The sequence below is a fragment of the Staurois parvus genome, unplaced genomic scaffold, assembly GCF_062004578.1.
Source record: "Staurois parvus isolate SC_StPar_1 unplaced genomic scaffold, SC_StPar_1.0 ptg001045l, whole genome shotgun sequence".
Lineage (NCBI taxonomy): Eukaryota > Metazoa > Chordata > Amphibia > Anura > Ranidae > Staurois > Staurois parvus.
This window is the reverse complement of record NW_028318841.1, coordinates 921,363-946,240: the sequence shown is the minus strand read 5'-3', so window position 1 is coordinate 946,240 and position 24,878 is coordinate 921,363. Positions and strand designations below refer to the sequence as shown.

General features: G+C 40.5%; 1 protein-coding gene across 1 annotated transcript in view; it reads right to left on the bottom strand.

The window, feature by feature from the left end:
* GPC3 (glypican 3) overlaps window positions 1–24,878 on the bottom strand; it is a 616,906-nt gene that overhangs the window by 28,941 nt on the left and 563,087 nt on the right. The gene's annotated exons all lie outside the window — the stretch shown is intronic.

The following is a 24,878-nucleotide window of genomic DNA, read 5'->3' as shown; positions in this document are numbered from 1 at the left end:
TTTTGTAGTTATTCTGAAACACTGTGGCCTGCAAGCTAAAATAAACTAAAGGCTGGTACACATGGGCCGAATGTCAGCCAGTTCAACAGATACCGGCCGACATTCGGCCAGTGTGTGCAGCAGCCTGTCCGACTTCTCTCAAACGGGCATGTTGGAAATATGCCCGATCGGCAAAGTGTCAGCTGGCTTCTGCTGCAGGGTGTGGTTCCATCCTCCTGACTTCTACATCACTATAGAACATATCAAGGAATTGTTAAAACCCTTGTAATTTTTTTTGCTGTCTTTTTCTATTGGAAAAAAATATTTTCACTTCCTATCTTGAGACACACTAGGAAGTGAGGGGAGATCTCTCCACAGGAAAATCCCCTCTTAGACTATTGTCTCTATCAGAAGATTTACCCTCCATTCCTGTTCAGGACAACTCAATTTTAGATCTTCCCTCACTTTCAGGCACCAGGACAGAGAGAATAAATCTACTGTATGCAGCGGGGACACACAGCAGTAAAGACCTAAGCGTGGGTTTAATGTTTTTATCCGAAACAAAAAAAAAAAATGCTTCAGCTACATTTTACCACTCTTTTGAAAGAAAGGTTTATTGATTCTTAATATGCTTCATTTTTAACTTTTTTTGTTTTCCATTGACAAGGATTTCATGCTGGTTGATTTATTTGTATACATGTAAAAATGTGAGTATACAACAAATACATTACTGCAATGGCCCTTGCCAAAAACAATATCTAATGAGAAGGACAGAACCATTTTTGTGTGTCCTCTGTCATGCCTGATGGATGTATGTCTCTGTTCATCCTGCCTGACCCGCATTTTTCTTCCCCCAGACAATCCTGCTTGGATATGCTAAAACTCCCTGGGAAGGATGTTGGAGTCACAACAAGGAATGGAAAAGAATTTTAAGCAGACACATGAGCGCTCCCTGGACACGGCTGTGAAACATACAGTTTGGAGCCATTGAAAACAGCTCAAGCTGTAAGATAAAGCACTCAGCATTGTTTTCCTGCACACAGGACATGATACATGACAGTAATGATGTATGTATTATCAAAGGATTAGTCTTTTGGCCATGAGACAGGTATTTCATTCTTGAGGTCTACAGAGTCCAAGAGAAACAAAGAAATGCTGGCTTGTATTTACAATGTATTGTTGCCTCTTTCTCGGGTAATATATTATCATCTTGAATCTTTTTTTTTTTTTTTTTTTTTGGTCATCTTAAAGAACTGCACTTTTTATTCTTAGCAAGCTAGCTGCCTACTATGGGCCACTGTCTTTGGAAAGAAGGGGCAGGGATAGCACATCAGGTTCAACCTTGTGTCTACTATAGTAATAACTTTGGCTGCCACTTTGGTAAATGCAACCTTGGAAGGAGGGATTTGTACAGTGATCCTGGGTGAATGGTGCCAATGGGGTCTATACACAGTGAATTACACGTCAAGGATCTACTATTCCTTGCTTTCAGGATTAGAGAAGGAACTTTTTGAACTAGTTTGAAAACTAAATCCACTCATATGCAGGTAAATACTATATACTGGCCATCTAGGCTACTTAAATCCTAGTTTCCTAGGCATTTGGCCACATGATCAGCCATTGAGGGGTGGGATATTATGCCATGGCTCTGGCTAAACATGAACCATACACCCAAATCATTCAGTGCTGAAAACAAAATTGTTAGCATAAAGACACAGTAAATGTTTTAAGGTTTTATGGTGTCTCTCTAGGGTAAAACATTTTTTTTTAAGATTTGGAAAGGCTTAGACCTTTTGTCAAGATTATTTCCCTGTTTGAGTACCCATTGTGGAGATTCACTTTACTTGTCACCAAAAATGAAAGTGACGATAAATCCATATGTTGTGCGTTTTCCCCTATACAAGAGATGAGGGAGAAATATTCAAATGGTAACACTTGTTCTGGGGATAATTAACTTCCTGTTGCATCTATAGGATAGGAAGTGAATTTTCTCCATACTACAGAGAGCAAAAAATAACTAGTCAGGCGTTTTAATCATTCCCTACCCATCAAAACTGTGGAAAAAAGGTTTTGGCTATAGAGACAAGTTAACCTTTACCAGCAATAAACTCACTGGCCACTTTATTAGGTACACCTTGCCAGTGCCAAGAAAAGATCCCCTACGCCATTACACCACCACCACCAGCCTGAACCGCTGCTAAGATAGGATGGATCCATGCTTTCATGTTGTTTACCCCAAATTCTGACCCTACCATCTGAATGTCAAAACAAACCCGATCTGCCCATTCACCTCTGATGTCTGACATCAATAAGGCATTTTAGTCCACACAACTGCAGCTCACTGGATATTTTCTTTTTTTCAGACCATTCTCTCTAAACCCTAAAGATGGTTGTGTGTGAAAATCCCAGTAGATCAGAAGTTTTTGAAATACTCAAACAAGCCTGTTTGGAACCAACAACCATGCCACATTCAAAGTCACTTAAATCCCCTTTCTTCCCCATTCTGATGCTCGGTTTGAACTTCAGTAAGTCATCTTCACTGTGCCTACATGCCTAAATGCATTGAGCTGCTGCTATTTGATTGGCAGATTAGCAATTTGTGTTACCAAGCAATTGAACCGGTGTACCTAATAAAGCGGACAGTCAATGTAAGTTTGAATAAGAGTGTGCTGCATGACATTGCAATGCGATTTGGCCTGGTGTGCTGCGATAAAGTGCAGCATGTCTGGATTTTAGTGCAGCACTAGGCTGTGTTGCAGTGTTTCCTGTGTGTCCCTGCTGTAACAGACATTTTATGATGCAGTAAAATGTCTGTCACTTCATATAGTGTTATTTGGCTCCTGGACCCCTTTCACACTCCTGTGCTTTTTTGCCTCGCTAAAATGCACTTTTTCAGCACAACAAAAGTACATAAAATGATTCCCCTTTTTATTCCTATGTAACTGCATTTTGAAAAGTCCTACATACTCCATTTTTGCTGTAATTTTTAAAACGTGCTCTAAAAAGGAACCTTCTATTGTAAGCCAATAAGAATGTATCGAACCCACCTCAGAAATGCACCACATCTACGTTTTTTGTTGCGTTTGACATGCCCATATTTCACAGCTGCATGCTGGCAACCAGAAAACGCACTAAAAATGTGTTTAAAAAAAGAAACTGTACAACTGCACACTGTACAATCTGATCATATAATCTCCTTTAGATTTACCATGACTATGTAATATGAGAATGCACCTAAACAATTCATTCAATTTGTATCAAATTAGGCAGACCCTTGCATTCTATAGCTGGTGGTAGACCTAAAGGAGATTGTACAGTCAGAGTGTATAGAGTATTGTGACCCTAACTGATTAGCAGCAGGTATTGTAGATTGTTTTTGCAAAGCAATGTGTAGAAAACAGATCTGTATTACTTCTTTAATTCCCTTACTGTTATATCCCCCCCTTGAAAAACAGGGTGAAACATGTTATGAATAGACCGGCCTTCACTCCCCCGCTTTGACAGCTAGTGGGGGATCTTCTCCTCCCACTAGCTGTGAAAATTCTTTTTAAAAACGGCTAAAGTGGGGCTCTGCCTGCCTGGCCGCGTCACTCATTCATAATGAATGAGAAACTACAAGTCCTGACAACCTTAGCAGCTGTCAGCTTGTAGTTCTCAATGAACTACTACAGTGCTGTAGAGCACTCTGGTAGGTCATTGAAGCTTCCTCTCAGTATATATGTGCATTTATTATTTTTTATCAGAAGGCAAGCTTATCCTTTAAGATGTAATGCATGTTAAAATGCACATTTTAGGCCTAAAAATTACTTGACACCCCAAAACATTATTATTATTATACAGGATTTATATAACACCAACAGTTTGTGCTGAGCTTTACAAAATGAAGGTAGACATTAAAGTTACACTACAGTTTGGTACAAGAGGAAACAGAGGGCCCTGCTGATTAGAGCTTACAATCTAGGAGGAGGGGGTTGAGTGATACAAAAGGTAATAGCTGTGGGGCATGAGCTGATGGAGGAAATAAATGGTGGTTTACTAGGTAGAAGCAGGATAGGCTTCTTTAAAGAGAGAGGTTTTCAGGGATCATCTAAAGGTGGATAGATTAGGAGACAGTCGGACAGATTGGAGTAGGGAGTTCCATAGGATGAGAAGCCCTGGAGGTGCGCATGGGACAAGGTGACACAGGAACTAGAGAGCAGAAGGTCTTGGGAGGAGCAAAGAGAGCGGTTTGGTTGGTATTTTGAGACCAGGTTGGTGATGTAGCTGGGGGCAGAGTTCTGGATGGCTTTGTAAGTTGTTGTTAGTATTTTGAATTTTATTCATTGGGCGACTGGAAGCCAGTGGAGAGATTGGCAGAGAGGGGTAGCAGACACTGAACGGTTGGTAAGGTGAATGAGCCTGGCAGCAGTATTCATGATGGACTGGAGAGGGTATAGCCTATGTAAAGGTAAGCCAATGAGGAGGGAGTTGCAGTAGTTGAGGCAAGAGATGACCAGGGAGTGAATTAGGAGCTTTGTGGTATCATTGGTTAAAAAGGGGCATATTCTGGAGATGTTGCGGAGGTTGAGGCGGCATGATTTGGACAGGGATTGGATGTGGGCCTGAAAGGATAGTTCAGAATCCAGGGTTATCCCTAGTACCTTGGCATGCAGGGATGGGTTGATAGTGGTGCTATTGATCCTGACCGAGGTATCAGGGGAAGAGGAACGTGGGGGAGGAAATATTATGAGCTCAGTTTTGGATAGATTGAGTTTTAGGAAGTGGTGTGACATCCAGACTGATATGTCGGTTAGTAAATCGGTGATACGTGAGGAAACTGATAGGGTGAGCTGAGAATTAGAGAGATTTCTGTATCTTCAGCATAGAAATGGTATTGGATACCATGGGAAGCTATCAGCTGACCCAATGAAGAAGTATAGATCGAGAATAGGAGAGGTCCAAGGACAGAACCTTGGGGGACCCCGACAATAAGAGGAGTAGGAGAGGAGAAAGTAGAGTTGTGACACTGAAGGTGCGGTGAGATAGTTTAGATTCAAACCAACGGAGAGTACAGTCACAGAAACCTAGTAAATAGAGTTTTTTGAAGAGGAGGGGGTGGTCAACTGTGTCAAAGGCAGTGGAGAAATCCAAGAGCAAGAGTACGGAATAGTGACCATTGGTTTTAGCGGTTAGTAAGTAATTATGAGGGGAATTCAGTAAAGCAGTGCCAACACATTTCTGGTGGTAGTTTCCTTTAGATCTACTTGCACCCCGATTCAGACAAGTATTTGCACCAGTTTCTGTAACATTACTGACAAGACAAATTCAGGAAGACTAGGAAAGTAAAAAAAAAACAAACATTTTTCTTTCTACCCAGTGCCTTTTGTTCAGGCATCATCCAGGTTCAACATTTACTCCCTGGACTAAAGACACTGGCTTAAGAATGATGCATGGTCATGCAAGCGGAGTTCACATAATCTGGAATAACTAGCATGGTTCTAAACATAGAGTCAAAAGTAAATATTTTATGTTATAGCTTATAAATAACTGATGTGGACCATTAAAGTAGATCTAAACCCAGTCGCTAAAACCTCGTGTAGGCTTTAGCATGTTAATACAACCTCAAAAAAAGTTTTTAATCATGTGAAATATGTAATTTTCATTAAGTAACACCTGTTGATCCCACCATAAAGGTCTTTGTTCAGACAGTTCCTGCTATGAGGTGTCAAGAGTCACCCTTCCCTCGGATGTCACCGTTCCCTCGGATGTCACCCTGTCACGTATACCCCTAGTGGAGACTACAAGCAGATATACAGATACACATTGTGCAAACATGGTCCATCATTGCCTCTATCAGTAAGCCAATACTGAGCAATGATGTGCAACAGAGTTTGGAGAGAGTGTATGTTACATAGTTACATAGTTAGTCTGCCTGAAAAATGACAAAAGTCCATCCAGTTCAACCATTATAAAAAAAAAAAAAAATTATAATCCTTGTGATGATTATGCGCCATAGAAGCATGGATGCTGTACATGAACAGCCATCTTGTTAGGTCGCAGCCATGTTGTCTCTCCTGTCCTCCCTCCTCCCTTTTGAATGGAATGTGAGGCTGTAAGTGAACAGAGGTCAAAAGGGCCTCTTATCTAAAACACAACTAGATGAGCTCCATAGCTGTAAACCACTAATTAGTCTGGTTCCAGGGAGTCTACTTGAAAACCACTTTCCTCTGCCCGATCGTAAAACAATAACTCAGTCAGTCATGACCTGTTAGGCCATTACAGCTAGAGTGTGCCATAAAACGTACATTCCACATGAGTCATTTTTCATACAAATTCATAAACTTCAGCAGGAACTGGGCACATTAATATGAAGTATATATTCGGATAGGTCATTTTAATATGAGTCACATTAGACCTTACATCCCTATGTTAGCACCTACAAGAGAGTAGAAAGCAATTTCTTTTATCCAAATTGGCAAGGATATGCTATGTTTGGTACCTTTGCATTTGGAATATAATTCTAAATATTAATCTGCCAGTTGCTAGGATGCTACCTGTACCTATCGAAGGTTATTGACCTTAGTATGAAATTGTAAGGGATTTGGTCATAACCTTGGTTACCGCCTAACACCCATCCCCAAACTGGATGATTGGCCATTTGTTCTCAGGAGACACCCCTTTGAGATGATAGAAAAAAACTGACAGCCTGGAGAAAAAAGAGCTCTCTTTTAACATCCATCAGGAACCATCGAAGAGACTTGAGAGCCAAAGCAGCCTTTTGTTCAAACACTTGGACTCTGCTCAAACCAATGACTTTTGCAAGTATTCTGCCTCTGAACTTCTTTCTTTTATTTCTCTGTTGTTTTATTGTTCTCTTTATATCCTTGTTACATATTTTTCTGTAAATATTTTAATTGCACCATTTTGACCTTTTTAGTAATAAATCATATTTTCTGAAAAGTGTTGAACTGTCTCTAAAGCTTTTAATGCAAACTAAAAAATCTCTGTCTCTTGAAGAGTGCTACTGTATTTAATAATCCTCTGAATATCCCTGTCTGTGGTGACAGTGTGTGTTACAGATGCTTATACTAATATCACAGTGTTACTGCTAAGATTTGTGAGTTTCCTCCTCTGTAAAAAGGTGGTGGTGGCAGTGTGAAGGGTTAATTGCGTAATTAACCTGACCCAGTAACAATCGCTCTCAAGCTGCTGGCACATAGATTGTGGTCCCACAAGCTGGAAAATCTCTGTGCAGGGCACAGCTGAGAGTGGCATTGTTATGCAAGTGACAGAGCAGTGCGAGATCGGCTGGTCCTTTGGTCACGAGTTGGTGAGAAAGGCTGGGGTCTGATGCCGTGCACCGTCACAATCCTACACCCACAGTTGATCCAGAGGAAGGCAAAAAAAACCCAGCAAAGCATGATCCAGTTTGCTCCTGCAGGGGAAAAAAAAATCCTTCCTGATCCCCTGAGAGGCAACCGGATATTCCGTGGATCAACTTTACCTATAAAATGTTAGTATCCAGTTATATTATGTGTATCCAAGAAAGAATCCAGGCCTTTTTTAAAGCAATCCACGTAGAGTGTCCCCTTGTCCTCTGTGATGACCTCAGGGTGAATAGCTCTGCACCGAGTTCACTATATGAACCACTGATGTATTTATACATGTTGATCATATCCCCCATAATCTCCTCTTCTCAAGAGAGAATAAATTCAGTTCCTCTAATCTTTCCTCATAGCTGAGCTCCTCCATGCCTCTTATCAGTTTGGTTGCCCTTCTCTGTACTTTCTCCAGTTCCCCAATGTTATTTTTGTGAATTGGTGCCCAAAACTGAACTGCATATTCCAGATGAGGTGTTACTAATGATTTTTACAGGGGTAATAGGTTATATCTCTCTCTGGAGTCTATACCTCTTTTAATACAAGAGATGATTTTGCTTGCTTTAGAAACCACAGCTTGGTATTGCATGCCATTATTAAGCTTGTGATCTACCAGAACTCCCAGATCCTTCTCCACCATTGATTCCCCCAGTTGTACTCCCCCTAGTATGTATGAATGTAGATAGCAAGTGTCTGAATCCAGCCATACATGGATTGCATTTCAATCCATGTATGGGCAGGGTGGTTGTACAGCCGCCCTGCTGGAAAACTTCTGTTCAATCAGAGCTGACAGCTATGGCCGACAGCACTGATCAGTGTATTCTGACAGCGGGGCAAAAAAACCCTCTGTCACAATACAAAGGGATAGCAGGAGGATTCCCCCATCCACAATTTTTTTCTGTTCAACCCGCTTGTTGAACAAAAAAACCCCAAAACAAACAACAAAAAAAGACTCCTCTATAGGCTGCCTAAAAGAGGCTGGAGGATATCAGCAGCATGAAAAGAAAAGGGTAAAGAAGTGAAAACTGTATTTTAATTTTTTTAAAAATGCTTTTTTTTAATATGCATTGCTCTAGCAATCTAAATGTCGTCCAGTTAGGGTTTATACAAACTTTAACTCTCCTACCAAACAGCACAGCCAAAATGCAGACAGAAGTATGCAGTTTTCCTTTTGATTCAGCTACTTGTGAATTCTGTGTTTTGCTTATATTTCCTTAAATGCAGTTTGCCTATTATAAGAAAAAAACTAACAAAAATAATTTAATAACTACAAAGGGTGACTGGACTAAAGAAGCATGCAGCACTGTGCGATGACCTAAAAAGTGCTAATTACATTTCATCAGAGAAGTCCACATTTAACGGTTATTATTTTTAATGTGTAATTTATATCTTTTACATACACACACTTGTGACAGCTGCAGGGCAGTGTAAGGCATGGCAATAAGGAAGTGTCACACTGAGATCATGGAGCCTGAGAAGGATGTGACTGCTGGATCATCTTCATGTGATAGACTGTTGTGTCTGCGCAGGGGGCGAGCTCAGGTCACATGAGGATTACTGTGTCAGCAAAGCTGCACACTTTCACTAATAAAGTAAATTTCCTTCCATTGTATAGTATATATTATACCTTATCTTGTAAAGACAGGAAGTTTGGTGTGAGAGGAATAATGGACATTTAGTGATGACATTAGTGATACACCCCACCATCCCTTGCCATTCAGTGATGTAGGTGCTGGAACTGTGTTCCCGGTGAAAAAAAGCCCTGACTATACAAGAAAAAGTTATTTCTAATTCCTAATAGCAACTGATCACAATTGGTGTTGGGTAGGTGATCATTATTTATAATATATACCAATGGTTCTTAACCAATGGTATCTATACTAGTTTTAGCTAACTTGTGTACTGTATTTGTGATTTGCTTTTTCTCTAGCAAAATCTGTATGATACTTTCATCTATTATGTTTCCAGATATTCATATGGAAAGTAAAACAAAGCTACTGACTTATTTTGCAGTCACGCTGGTAACCAATCGGACTGGTGATGATAATGATTTTGACAGTTTGATGAATGGATTATGTTGACATATTGGGAAATCCACTGGGGGTCTGTTTATTCAAAATGGTCAATAACCCCTACTATACACACCATGTTGTATCCATTACTCATGGTAATCACTTGGGGGCTGTGCTGTTGCTTTTGTAAAAAAGCAAAACGTAATTATAATACTCATCTTATTATATAGTGCACTAGTAGGATCCCTTGTTTACTTTCTGAATCAAACCTATTATTGTCACTACTTTAGAGGTGGGCTTTTTGTGTTCTTTTGCACCACCTCACCACAATCTTAATGTTCACCTTTTTCTTCTATCACTCTAGTAGAAACTATAATTCTTAGAGGAAGGTAACATACCAGCCTCCTTGACTTCATCTTAACGCAGGGCCATATGATAGATGGATAAAGTGATCCAAATGACAAATCTGGTAATGGGAAGGCAATAGTATGGTGGCCTTACAAGAGATTCAAATGCTTGGATGTTTTTGGGTTTCCTTTAACTTTTCATGTTGGCAGCAATGGTCACTGGGATAAATAGAGAGGTTACTCTTCCCTGTGGGGACACAGTAATAAAAAAAAGATGAAGGGGCTAAGATAAGGCCATGTATGATTTTTTTTTTTTTTTTTGTTCAACCAACAATTCCCACATCCACATATTCGATATGGATGAGGGAATCACTCCCACTGAGCTATTGTATTCTGCAGGTGGCAGAATACAATGATCAGTGTTGTCAACTATAGCCAGTGTCACATTCAGGGGGTAAGACCATCTGGGATTGTAACGCAAGAACTAACGGGCCCAGTGGCAACAACTAAACAGGTGTACCCGGATACTGGTCCTTCCAGATGTAGGAGCAGTGTGACCACGCGCAAACGGTGGTGTGAGAGTTGCAGGATCTAAGGAGCCACCTGGTCTTCAACAGAGCCACTGGAGGTACGGATGTTGCACTGCATGGCAGCCCCCAGGTTGCAGCTCTTTAATACACCCGTGTGGGCACAGTTCATGCAAACAGCACACTGAAGGACAAGGGGTGTGCGCAGGATACTAGGTAACAAGGTAACCTACTGCAGAAAGCTGGAAAGAACCGTAGGCAATAAGAAACATTGCTGAAAAGGACACACAACAGGGGATGAAGGAATCCACGGACAAAAACCAAAGGAATATAACTGCACAGCCAGAGGAAAAACACTGAGAACTAAGACAGGATCAAACGACACACAAAATATGAGAGTATTCAAACGTCAGCGAACACGACAGGAATCATAGGGGTCCGGTTTCTACGTGGAGACATGTTGCTTGAACGTTAACACACAGGTGCAAAGGCTTACTATTACCTAGGTTCAGAGCAAATAGGTAGGAGCTAGAGCAGGATTGATGTGAACGGAAACGTGACAGCCAGCGACACTGATCATTTGGGGAAAATCCAACAGCTGGCTGTACACAGGTCGATTGCTAGATCAACTTGTGTACAACTAGATCTACATATGTACGTCCAGCTAGCCCATACATGGATTGAAATTTAAACCTTATTTAAATCTTACAAATGATCTGAAAAAAACCATGATCAAAGTGAAGCAAAATTTTGGGTAATTGCTGCATACACTGTCACTTTCTAAACCATACAGAGACATCAAAAGTGGCTTAGTCTGTGGAGGACAAGTTCCGCCCATCTTTTAGCATTGCTGGCCTACAATAACTCTTTTTCCAGTTGAGCTTGATAAATACGTCCCTCTGTGCCACTACATGATTTTTGACCTCACCAGTTGCATACAATTGTATTTAGAACAGAAAAAAAATGGGGTAGAAATATGGCATTTAAATCCAAACTTACGAATACATATATAATGAAATATACTGATAACTCAAAATACAGTCCTACATCACCTGCAAAAGTGTCAATACTGAAAGCATTCTGTAAGTGGAAACCCTCTTTAAAGCTAAACTCTGGGCAGATATAAAGACAAAGATTGATGCAGCTCTGTAATCAATAATAAATCCATAAATGTATTTTTTAATTCAGGCATTAAAAGTACCCTTCATGTGACCTAATATCCATCACTTGCAGGCCCTGCCTCAGGTTACGGGGAGGCAGTCTAAAGCCCAGTAATTTTTAGATGGAAGAGGAAATGGTTCGAAAATTGTGTGTTCTATTTCTATCTGTAGCCCTATTGTGGTGACATTGACCACTGACCAAAGCTGTCAATGGGAAAGAAAATGAGGTGCATACCCCAGTGTTAACAAAGAGAAATAGCTGGGAGTTTTTTTGTTTGTTCCTGTCCCCTCCTCCCCCCAAAAAGTGCCTTATTACTGTTGTATACTTGATAGATTTACCTTAACTTCCTGTCCCAGTGACAACATTTTCACGTGAACAGGAAATAAAAGAAAATGTTCTGAAAAGGAATCCTAAAAATCTAGGTTCTAACCTATTTAAAACTAAAACGTTTGGACTGGCGTTCCACTATAAAAAATATGTGGAACAGCATAACCTAAGAGGTGTGTAGCCCCAGGGGAAGCCAGTAAAATCGGTCTTTGGAAGCATACATGCAACTGGAATCCTTCACGTCATGCAATCAGCACACTAAATAACAAACAAAAAAAAAATATTACACGCAGGCTTAATCACGTTATAGTGCATTCATCTTAATAAACAGGTAATAGTTTTAAAAAATGAGCTTGTCCAAATCTATATTAACAAAACATTTGGAAGAGGTGGTAATGGCCTAATTACTCATATTTAACAGGTTTAAATTATGAGCGCCTTGGGGTTGTGAAAGAAATCATTACAGCAGTGCCAAGCAGAGGGAAGTGTGGAATTCTGGCAAAAACGTTGAAGTGGCGAGTGTATAACCACTGCGATTCATTCTACACTACAGTATCTAATTTAGACAAAGGATGGGCGGAGGAGAGGCCAGGGGAAGGGATCCCAGGCAAGGTCACTGAACCACAGGGAGTCATCAGTCAAGCAGTCAGCTGCTGTGGATTTAGCTCAGTCCTTGTTCCCTGTGTCATTAGCAAAAGCCAATACTGTAGTTAAAAGAAGGCCGTGGCAGGACGCTCTGCTCTCATCATTGTCTCAGACATTCCACAATTAATAAAGAGCTGAATGAAGAGGTCAGGGATTTACTCTGTCTCATTAAAAGATTCTTAAGAAACACTTTAATGCAGCATTGATTAGTGTTCAGTTAGAAGTCCCAGTAATTATTTTACATTTTCATTTCAATGCTAAAAGGTAAAATTCCTAAAAGGTATGTTGAAATCCTGGCAGATTCATAAATTACCATTTAGCACAGTTTTTTTTGCAGGCAAACAACAAATACCTGAATCTGTTGCCATATCAGCTTCTATCATTCCCAGCACAGCAACACTAAGAAAAGGAGAGTCCCCACTAGGAACCAATTAGGCTCTGCTGCATGTGCGGACAGGGGCAGGGAGCTGAGTGAGTAGAGTCCATGACTTAAATCAATATTCTGGCATTTAATCATTTAGGCCTCAGAAAATCATTACACATATTTGAAAAATGTCTCCCTCCTTTGTTCCTTGTTCAGCTCAGCTGTTGATTTGTCAATATTCCTCCTGTTAGGTCACTTCTTTCTGAAGACTAGTGATGGGCCGAACACCCCCTGGTTCGGTGCACGGTTGAACATTCGAACTTAACAAAAGTTGGACCGAGAACGTCAAACATCTGTACAATGTATAGAACCTGCTGCAGCAGGGGTGACCTTTTTTAAAAAAAATAACATTTAAAAAACAAAAATACAACAGTGTGCCCCTCCTATCCATACCAGACCCTTTAGGACTGGTCGCTAGGTTAGGAGGGACCCCACAGTAAAGTAAAAAAAATTTCTTTAAACCACGTGGGGTTCCCCCTAAAAGGCTTACCAGGCCCTTTAGTCCTGGTAGGACTTTTATGGGGAACCCCCATTCTAAAAAAATTAGGTAAAAGCATGGGGTCCCCCCTATATTCCTACCAGCCAAACAAATGTTCCCCCCCCCATATCAGGCCACATTCCCTCAACATGGGGGAATGGGACATGTTGATAGGGACAAGGGCCTCTTCCCCACAACCCTGGGCTGTGGTTGTTGGGGTCTGCGGGGGGGTGATTTATCAGACTCTAGAAGCCTCCTTTAGCAAGGGGGCCCCCATATCCTGACCCCTTTGTGAATGAGTATGGGGTACCCCTAATCATTCACCAAAAAAGTGTACAATGTAAATAAAAACAAAAGTTTTTAATAAGTCCTTTATTAGAAAAAAAAAGCAAAAAAAATGGTTCCATCGATGTAATCCATCATCAATCACAACGTTCAGCATTGTCATGACAATGCCGACTCGCTGAAATGTAAAATAAAAAGACGCCCACCGACCCGTCCGCACCTGCCAAGCACTTGCCACATCTGACAGGTCTGACAGTTGCTGGTCAGATGTAAACTTTTGGGCGGAGCTAGCAGTGATGTCACCACTAGCTCCAACCAATTGTGCTGTGTTTGACCAAAGTAATGCACCTGACCACATATCAGGTGCAATGCTTTGGCCAATCACAATGCACTGTCAGAGCGCAGTGCATTGTGGGGTCGGCGAACAGCCACAGGAATTGCAGATTTTAAAGTTGAACTTACGTTCGACTCGAATATCAAGCCCATCACTACTGAAGACTGACAATGCTAAAAGATGGGTCCAACTTGTCCTCCACAGACTAAGGGTCCATGCACGCTAGTGACATAAAAATGCTCACAGTGGTTTGTGTTGCGCAAGAGTATGAGTATAAGAGCATTTGCTTTTATGAGTGGTTTTTTTTTTTTTTTAAACATTTCCCTCTGCTCATTTTTCTTTATAATCCTTGTACACGGGAAAACATTGAATGCTCCTAAATGCCATGTTTATGTGTTCTTAGGTGTTTATGTGTGTCAAGCATTTTTTTCTGCCTGAAAATGCTTCTCTCCAAATAAGCCTGTAAACTTCCGAATGTGCAGGAACAAAGATTAACCTAGAACTGCTTATACAGGCTGAAGGAAAAAAATGCCAAAAACCTACATAAGCAGTATTTTTTATGCCCAGAGTGTATGGACCCTAAAAGCTGATTTGGATGTCTCTGCATTGTTGCATTGTGTAGGAAGCGGCAGTGTATTCAGCATTATCACTGCAAGCTCTGCCTGTAGTGACATCAACCCCCCCCCCCTTTTTTTTTTTATTTGGCAGGTACTGCAATGGTCAGTTACCATTTGGTTACTAAACCCCATTACAAGATCAACAGAAACCATATATAGGTACAGTTGAATCACAGCCACAACTGTATTGAGACAAAAAGTGATCACAAGACCACTTGAAAAAATTTAAATAAAAGGTATTTCTATGTAAAAAAAACAACTATAAGCAAATTAGTGTAGTGCTATTCATACATTATTAAACTTTGCTCACTGTGTTTTCTGCCCTTGTCATGTCATTTAAGTGTGCTGCTGCTCCTTCTATATCTGATCAGGAGGATGGAAGCTGTAGAAGTGAGATAGTTACATAAATCCTTCTCATTGCCTTCCACAAAATATTGTTTTACTGAATAGAGATGTTTATTCTCTGCACAAGGTGGTCCCTAAATACGTACTGCACTACGTGGCATCAATCAGGAATCTCCCTCAACACAATACCTGCTGTTTAAAGTAAACCTGTCACAAAGCAGTTTATTTTAAGCTGAGCATATGATGGAAAACTGGGATAGGCAGAGGTTACCTTATATAGGCAGAAACTGCATGTCAAAAAATTGGGCAGCTAAAGTTATATGCAAACTTTCCTGTAAGTTGATTTTCCATGGTCTTCCCTGCTCAACCTTTCCTATAAATTAATCTTTGCCCCACTCATCCTCTTTAGAATTTTTATAGTCAGTGTGGCCACTCTTCATACATACTATCGCTGATTCTAACACTCAATAGGCGGGAGGGGACAATGGAAAAGTTGAATACAACCTTACTACAAATTCTACGGATTCCACTGCAGCCATGGCCCCAGTATAGCCACTGCAACTCAAGGAAAGTCTTCGGGTGGCAAGTGGTTAATCTAGTTTCCATGCTTCTATATTTCCAAGTATGAATGCAATTGGCTACAATCATTGTAACGAATGATGTTGAAATATGTTCTGGCTAATGTGTCGTATATGTCAGTGCTATATAAATGAGTTAAGCAATTACAGTCACAGCATACACTTTCATTGTAAAATATCAGCATTGTAATAGCGATACAAACAATAGTCATCTAGAATCCAATCTAAGCTTACTAAATTCACTTTGCGATTGTTGCCTGTCTGCTGGTTGGTTGCTGCTAGGTTGAGGATAGAAATAATTAAAATTAAATTTGGAAATGAATATATGATTTTAAATTTTGACCATAGATGGCATTTTAAATGTGATGCCTGTATTTCATTTTCTCATTCTTTTTCCCTTTACATTCACTTGGTGATTCTGCTAATAACACATTTACTGTTCTAGGGTGACAGCATTCACTCACGCATTCATTTTACTGTATCTATACAGTACCAACATTATTACTATGGGCTGATCTTCTGATTTGGACTACAGTAGCCTCCACCTCCTCATCTTCATAAAATGGGGGAGTGGGGGTCTAGAGTTGACAGAAGATGGCTGGGAAGGGTAATAACATTTTTGAGATTTCAGTTTAATGCACAGATGATAAAAAGATGATGGATTTCAGCCACCACTTCCAAGGACTGATAAGATGCAATAATACATTTTTTGTTCTTGGGTTACAATATACCGTACTTTAAATAGTACAATGAGAAAAATACGTTTTTCCAAAAGAAGTAAAGCTTCTGCAGTTGTGACACTTGCCATGCACTTCAGGCCCCACAGTGGGAGGATTAATGGCTGGTAAGGTATATCGGCCTCTAGCACATTCCTCTTAATAAATAACTTCATCTGGCTAGCACCAGGTCGAACATACCAAAATTGTGGTGTTTTTTTTTTTTTTTTTTCCCTGCAAAGCAACTTGAAAGGAAAAGCATTGAAAGGCCCTATAAAAGAAGGAATTGAAAGTTTTTTATTGCATTAGTTTGAGGTTATAAAACATCATTTTAGAATTCTAGCAGCAGCTTGGTAGAGCTCAAGTAACGGAGTCTTCCAGAATAATGTGCACTTGTGTACTGAAGGAAGTCATTCAAAACACAAACATTACCCAATATATTTTCAACAGCTTTTTCCCATAATGATGCCTGCTAGCAGAATACTTTTAAAACTCCCATTATAATGGCTCCTATTTTAAAAGGCCAAACCCAACTGAAAAAAAAATGACTGTACAAATACCAACTTTATATATATATATATATATATATATATTTATATATATTATAGTTTTGTTTTCTTCCATTGTGCTGTGAATTGATTTTCAAATGCTTGAAATAATGGGGAAGGAGGTTGGGGCAAACATATTCATTACCAAAGAGGTTTAAAAATATTTGCTCCATGTCTTTTTTTTAATTATTGAATACCTAAATTCCTGAGATCAATGCTTATAGTGTTGTATAGGGGGCAGAAAGTCTCTGAACAGAGATTGTGGATAACCCTCAGAATTAAAATGGAAGAATTGTCTGAAAAAGATTTTACATTGGGTCAGCTGTTACATTTGTTCCTTGCACAAGGAGACCTTCAGAATTAACAACAGAGCACTGAATTCAAATCAGCTAAAATGATTTTACATAAAGATTTATGAGTCAACTGGCAAAAGCTGAATAATTTGCACAGTAAAGTCGAGTATAGGCTTTATGTTTAGATATGTAGTACTTAAACTGTTGAAAATGCTGCTGAATGAAAGTTAATCTAGGGAAATAGAAGCATATCATATATACAGTATAATTGTAAGAACAAGCACCATTATGTTGTGCAGTCAAATAAACCAGGCAGGAAAAAAGATCTTTTTACACACGCTACAAACCTTAGCAAAAAGAAGGAACAGGAAAGGCACAGCTGCTCCCTCTCGTGGTGAAATAGAATTGGAATACGTAAATGTCTGCCCAACACAGTCCCTCTCTCTCTCTCTGTGTGTGTGTGTGTGTGTGTGTGTGTGTGTGTGTGTGTGTGTATATATATATATATATATATATATATATATATATATATATATATACACACATACATACATATACACACACACATACGCTACATTGCCAAACGTATTGGGATGCCTGCCTTTACACGCACATGAACGTTAATGGCATCCCAGTCTTAAAGTCAGTAGGATTCAATTCTGAGTTGGCCCACCCTTTGCAGCTATAACCGCTTTAACTCTTCTGGGAAGGCTGTCCACAAGGTTTAGGAGTGTGTCTATGGGAATGTTTGACCATTCTTCCAGAAGCACATTGGTGAGGTCAGGCACTGATGTTGGACGAGAAGGCCTGGCTTGCAGTCTCTGCTCTAATTCATCCCAAAGATGTTCTATCGGGTTGAGGTCCGGACTGTACAGACCAGTCAAGTTCTTCCACCGCAAACTCGCTCATCCGTGTCTTTATGGACATTGCTTTGTGACTGGTGTGCAGTCATGTTGGAACAGGAAGGGGCCATCCCCAAACTGTTCCCATGAAACTGGGAACATGAAATTGTCCAAAATGTCTTGGTATGCTGATGCCTTAAGAGTTCCCTTCACTGAAACTTGGGGGTTAAGCCGAACCCCTGAAAAACAACCCCATACCATAATTCCCCCTCCATCAGACTTTACATTTGACACAATGCAGTGCCGTTCTCCTGGCAACCACCAAATCCAGACACGTCTCCACTGCTCTAGAGTCCAGTGGTGGCATGCTTTACACCACATCCAACACTTTGCATTGCACTTGGTGATGTAAGGCTTGGACGCAGTTGTTCGGCCATGGAAACCCATTCCATAAAGCTCTCTACACACTGTTGTTGTGCAAATCTGAAGGCCACATGGAGACTGGAGGTCTTTAACCATTGACTGTGCAGACAGCTGGTAAGTTTTGCGCACTGTGCGCTTCAGCATGCACTGACCCTGTTCTGTCATTTTATGTGGCCTACTAATTGAATTTCCTTTCAATTTGTTCAGTTAAGCTTTGACAATAAAACTTGGAAGCCGATTTGCGTCTATACAGAGCTGCACCAAATGTCGCACTCTCCAGCTTAATACACCAACCCCATTAGCTTTTCTGATTCCATACAGAATTGCCTAAACAGTCCCGGCTGACCTATAAGCCTAATACCACAACAATTTACCAACAATCTAGTTGGTACCACATGATGAATATATGAAAACCCATTTCTTCACTGTTGGGCATGCATATTTACTAAAATGAAAAAACACCTGGTGGGAAAAAAAAAAAAGTAAAAATGTCCTATCTGACATCTCAGAAGCAATGTATATTGTCCCCTGGCAGCCGTCAGCATTCTCAATACAGATCACTATTATAAGCAGCTTGCAAACACTTCAAACTATTACGACCAGCTGACAAATGCAGGGCGAGGCTGCAATGTCCTTCAATTATGCGTACGCTTGCAGATATTATTTATACATGTATATAAAAATACGGTGCATGTACTTTTTTAGGTCTTTCAAGATCAAGTCCAAACTCCAGGTAAATATTTTTTGAAAATGCCTTTATGTATTATTAAAACATTGTTAGATGTATTTAAGACATTTAGAGTATATTCACCAGAAATCTATTTTTAATATCAGATTCCCGTAGTCACATGCACACCAGAATGCAGAGAGAGCAGAAAGGAGGTCTAGGATGGTGAATGTAGTGACCTGCACACCAGAATGCAGAGAGAGTAGAAAGAAGGTCTAGGATGGTGAATGTAGTCACCTGCACACCAGAATGCAGAGAGAGCAGAAAGAAGGTCTAGGGTGGTGAATGTATCAGGTTCTATTGCGTTGTGAAACTGAGAAAGCGTGAAAGACAAGGGATCATCACTCTCCTAGATTGTAAGCTCTAACGAGCAGGGCCCTCTGATTCCTCTTGCACCAAATTGTATTGTAACTGTAATGTCTACCTTCATTTTGTAAAGCGCTGCGCAAACTGTTGGCGCTATATAAATCCTGTATATTATAATAATCACAACAGCCAGGCAACTGGCATCAGCAATAGCAAAATCCACATTTCTTCTAGGTGTACTTTAAAGCGAAGCTCCACCCAAAATGGGAAATTCCGCTTTAAGCCTTTGTCCCCCGCTCCCCGTTAAGGATTGGCACCTTTGGGGAGTGGGTAACTGAATTTGATGGCCTAAGGTATTCGGAAGCGGACGTTTTCCTCCCTCTTCCATCCCCGTAGTCTTCTGGGACACATAGCAGGTCCAAGAACACTACGGGACCATTCAGAAAGCGCAGCGCTACTCACACATGCACAGTGGGCACTTGGCTGTGAAGCCACAAGCTGTTACAGCCGGGGGCCCACACTGAAGATGCGGGCAGCAGGGAGAGAAGACGGCCGGTGAAACCAGCCGTGGTTAGGACACCGCTGGACCGAGGGACAGGTGAGTGTCTGTATTTTTAAAGTCAACAGCTACAGTTTTTGTAGCTGCAGACTTTTATATTTATTTTTTTTATTCAACTGGAACTTTTGCTTTAAGCATACATTCATACTTGAGCGCAGCAATTTTCTGGCATTTTTATTTGCGTTTTTGAACATTTTTAGAAATGCATTACAAGAGTTGAACAGCTTCAAGTGTTTTTGTTTAGGCAAACAAGATTAGGGGCAGAGAGCTGCTGTTTGAGCAGAAAATGTGCGACAAAACGCTCATGTCATGGGTTTTCAAATGTCCCCATTTAAGTCTATAGGGCGCAATCTGCCAAAAAGAAGTTCTGGAGCAGGACTGTAAAATTAGGAGCTGGTGGGGTGTGGACACTGAAGGGGGTGGGAGGAGAGGGGATGAAAAGACCTTGAGTAAAGGGAAGAGAATGGCCAAATGGCAGGTAATTTGGTGACAATTGACACCCACCTGTAACTCAATGCATCCCTTGTCACTAGCCTCCCCCTCCTTATTGCCTGAATTGGGTTCCCTGCTTGACCTTGCTTTGCTTTCCATCCCCTCTACTCCCTTCCCCCCCTTGATTTTGCCTTACCCAGCCTATTCTATGTCATCATGCTCCTCCCAACAGCCTGTCCCTTCCCCCAGTACCCAATGTCTAGCTTAACTCCCATATCTGGGTGACCACATATACCAGACACTGCCATCCCAGCTCCACCCCTTCCTCCCCTAGCCCTTCTTTACCTCCCAGACAATGCTCCCTAACTTCCACTGAACCTACATTCCCTTAGCTTAGGTTCACACTTGGAACCACATATGAATCACACAGAAAATGCAGCGCATTCCTGTGCAATTCACATGCAATTTTCTGTGGTTCGATATAAGCTCACCCATTCATTTTGAATAGCTCAAACTGCACCGCATCCACACTAAAAAGGTACCTGCAGCATTTTGGGAAATGCACTGGAACACGATCACATGGTCGTGTTGTACTATGTAATCCAGTGCAGGAAAAACACTGCGTTTGCGGCCTGCTTTTGGGGTGTTAACTTTAAATTGCCATCTGCAGCAGATCACAAAATAGTGCATTTGCATTGCGGTTCAGGAAATGCACAGGGTTTGCAGCATTTCCCGTACCTCAATAGTGTGAACCAGAGCTGGACCAACCCCTTTATGGCTTAACTGAACTGGGTTCCCTATTTAACCCTGCACACCTGCTCTCTTCTCCATATGCAGATGTTTAAAACCACACAGTAGCGCAGAACACAGTAGCAGGCATTCTTCGTTTGCATTGAAGAGCTTTAGAAACAGTTCAACACTTTTCAGGTAATAGGATTTATTACTAAAAAGGTCAAAATGGTGCAATAAAAATATTTACAGAAAAAGATGTAGCCAATATATATATATATACACACATACACACAGAGCGAAAACAGAAGTTTAGAGAAGTAGAATACTTGTCAGGGTACTTGGTTTAAGCAGATTCAAGGGTCCTGAGCAAAAGGGTGCCTTTCTCCCAAAGTTGGTTCCTGATGTTAAAAGGGAGATCTCTTCATCTTACCTCTCTCAGGCCTGACAGCCTGTTTTCTAGTCCCCCAGCAGGGTGTCCCCTTAAAGCAGAGAACCAATCGCCTCATTTGGGGAAGGGTGTTTAGGCGAGGAACTCGGGCTATGACCAAATCCCTCGCAGTTTATATCGTGGTCAATAACCTTCCATAGGTGCATGCAGCAGCCTAGCCACTGGCAGGATAATATGCAGAATGATATTCTGAACGTCCAGACACCAGATATGACATATCTGCCTGTGACGGTTAAAGAGATATCGCTTTCTGCTCTCGAGTAGAAGTAATCTAGGGGTGTAAGGTATCAGGTGACTTGTATTAAAATGACCTCTCTGAATATATGCTTTGTACATATATGTATATGCTTGTACGTATTTCTTACGAGAAATTATGAAAGTGTATAAAAAAGTGGCCTCCAGATGAGATATAGGTTTTACTTTTATCCCGGAATGCTTTTGAAGTCCAGTGACTGACGGGTTTATAGCTTTACGATCAGCTTCAGGGCATTCAGAGCAAGAGTGGGACAGACACCCTGGCATCAGCTAATTGGGTTTACAACCATCAAGGGTATCCAGCTGTGCCCTGTGCACTCCTGAACTCAGCACACACACAGACCACATGTCACTCAACAGAAAGGGAGGGGGGAGCTGATTTGGAGTAAGGATGACCCAAGATGGAGGATTGTTAGTAAAATGGATGTTCGCATCCATATTTGGACGTACAATTGCTACAGGTGGAACCTGATGGGGAACTTCGCCATGAGGACAGACTAGTTCGCTATGAGGTCCTTTTTGCCTGTGAATGATGGCAGTGGGTGGATCCATATTCAATCCGATAATGGCTCTGGAATCCACCCATTGCCTTCCACTGCCATCCATTGTCAAGGTGGACCTGATGGAGAACTAGCCTCTCAGAGTTCTCCATCAGGCTCCTTTCAACAACTCAAATTTATGGTCACTGTATCTGTTGGGTGGGTCTTGCCTGTGACAGTGAGTATATTCCAAAGCCACTCTTGCACCGAATAGTGGCTATGGATCTGCTCACTGCTATCCACTGTTATTCCAAAGTAAATCAGACCTGATGGGGAACTAGTCTCTAGATAGCAGAGTGGCTGGGGAGTGAGGGAGCACACTGAGAAAGCAGTGTCCAGTATGGACACTTCCTCTGCAGTGTCAGCATTGACAGATTCATGTACCTTTTTTCAGAGATAGGAGAGGCTTAGAATTTTTATAAAAAGAGAATTTTCCAATCTCTAATCACTGATTATTTTATGGACCCTTAGAACAGTTGCTACCCAATTTGATCTGAGGTATTCTTGGACTGGTGGTTTCCTCCCCGCAGCTCAGAGAATCTCCCTTTGTGTATCCAATCACTACTGATCTTCATGTACATCAGGTGCTGCTATTGAACAGAGTGCTATCATTGACTGGTAATTTGGTGCCTCTTTTTTATTTATTGCTTTATATAATTTTGTGTACATTGTTATGCTTCATCTGTATTTTCATTGCTAATTGGTTGTATATTTTTGATTCCACTGTAGGCATTGTTGCTCAGTTTTTCCACTTTCCCTGAAGAAGTGGGTCACATCCCACAAAACGTGTCGGATCTTGATTGATTATCCAGTTTTAGATTCAATTTTATGGAAAAGCATTTTTGGTTTCTAGTGGAATTGCCACCCTTCTCAAATTACATCCAATGGTCTATCATTTGGGTAAGTCTATATGAATTTAGATATTTCCACTAATTACCAACATTTTTCATACCTTTCATGTCTGTAATTGTTTTACCAGTTTGATGATGATCAATTCTTTTGATGGTATCAATAGGATTTTAGGACTCTTGCTCGTAACGTTTTCACGATCCCGAGCCAGAGTCTTTGCCCACTATTATTTCTTTATATTTTTGTTGCCTCATTATGTATTTGCCTACATTGGCGTTTGTCTTTCTTACCACTCTGTATGTTTTTTTTTTTTTATAATGTCATAATAAAATATGCTCTATTTTATACAATATTGTTTATTATTATGCATCCTTATACCCATAATGGTATGGTACCTTATAAGCCCCATTATTTTCTCTTACTAGGGTTTATTTTTTCAAGGTACATGAATCGGGTGCAAGCACCATCACCTTTTTGGTGCTGCACCCTGAGGGTATTTTGAGTTATGAATTTCCCAATATATATTTTAGTTCTGAATGCAATAATAATAATAATAATAATAAAAAAAAATCTCTTTAAAATGTAAGTTTTGTTTAGGTGCAGATGAGAACTTATTTTTGCTTGGAATATTCCTAAAAGGTTCCTAGGAATTGCCTAGAAACACAGAACCCTCATACAGCCCTCCATTGATATGATGGTGGTTTTCATCTATGTTAGGAAAATCCGTTTGTTCAAATAAAATACATTCTCTGACTTTAGCCACAGATTTATGTGTGTGTGAAGATAAGAATTAAATCCAAACCTACAGCATTGCTACACTGTGTATTTGACTAAATATCATTGTTGACATATTTGGCACCACTGGTACTCTCCAGTGATTTAAATGAATCAAATTCAGGTGGTGTCTGACCCTCTGTGAGGACTCCCTGGCAAGGTTATCAGTCAAAATGCAAGACAGTCAACTTTTTAAATCAAACCACTCAATGTATCCAGCATTATAGTGATTCCAACTCCAGTCCTCAAGGGCCACCAATATGTCATGGTTTGAACACACTCAGGCAGATGCCAAGCTTTATTGATTACTCACACTGTAAAAGCAGCTCCTAATTATTTCACCTGAGACTGTGAGAAGAGACCTGGAAAACAAGACCCTTTAGTGGTCCCTGAGGACTCATTTCGGAAACACTTCTGTACTTAAAACAGTATTAGAAATAAAACAAAAAATATATAAAAGCACAAATATGAATCAAGGCCACATCTTAGCCACTTATTATTTATCTAGCTTTCCACCATTGCTATAACAAAAGGTTTCTAAACTAGGGTTCCTCCAGAGGTTTCTAGGGGATCCTTAAGCAATGAGCAATTTCTTCCTCAGAAAAGTTACCACTGACACCATTGAACCTTTTTGCTATCTGTAAGTAGATAATTCTTTGCAGCGTACGCAAATGTAAGGGACATTCTTCCCGCTGACCATCACAATGTATCATGAGTTATAGATATACACATTTTTAGTAGGGGTTCCCCCAAGACTAGACCATTATTTGAAGGGTTCCTCTGCATTGAAAAGATTGAGAAAGACTGGTATAATATATAGAACCCAATCAACCAAAGTCCACAAAATGAATACCTCTCAATGCTAAAATCATAATTCACACCCAAAGTCAGGCTGATCAAAGCTTTGTTTGGAGTGGGACTCCACTAGTTCCAATAAACCTTCATCTAGCCCTAATATTACCATCTCTCAAAACTCGGAGCAGTTAAGAATTATACAGTTATATCACAATTCGGATAT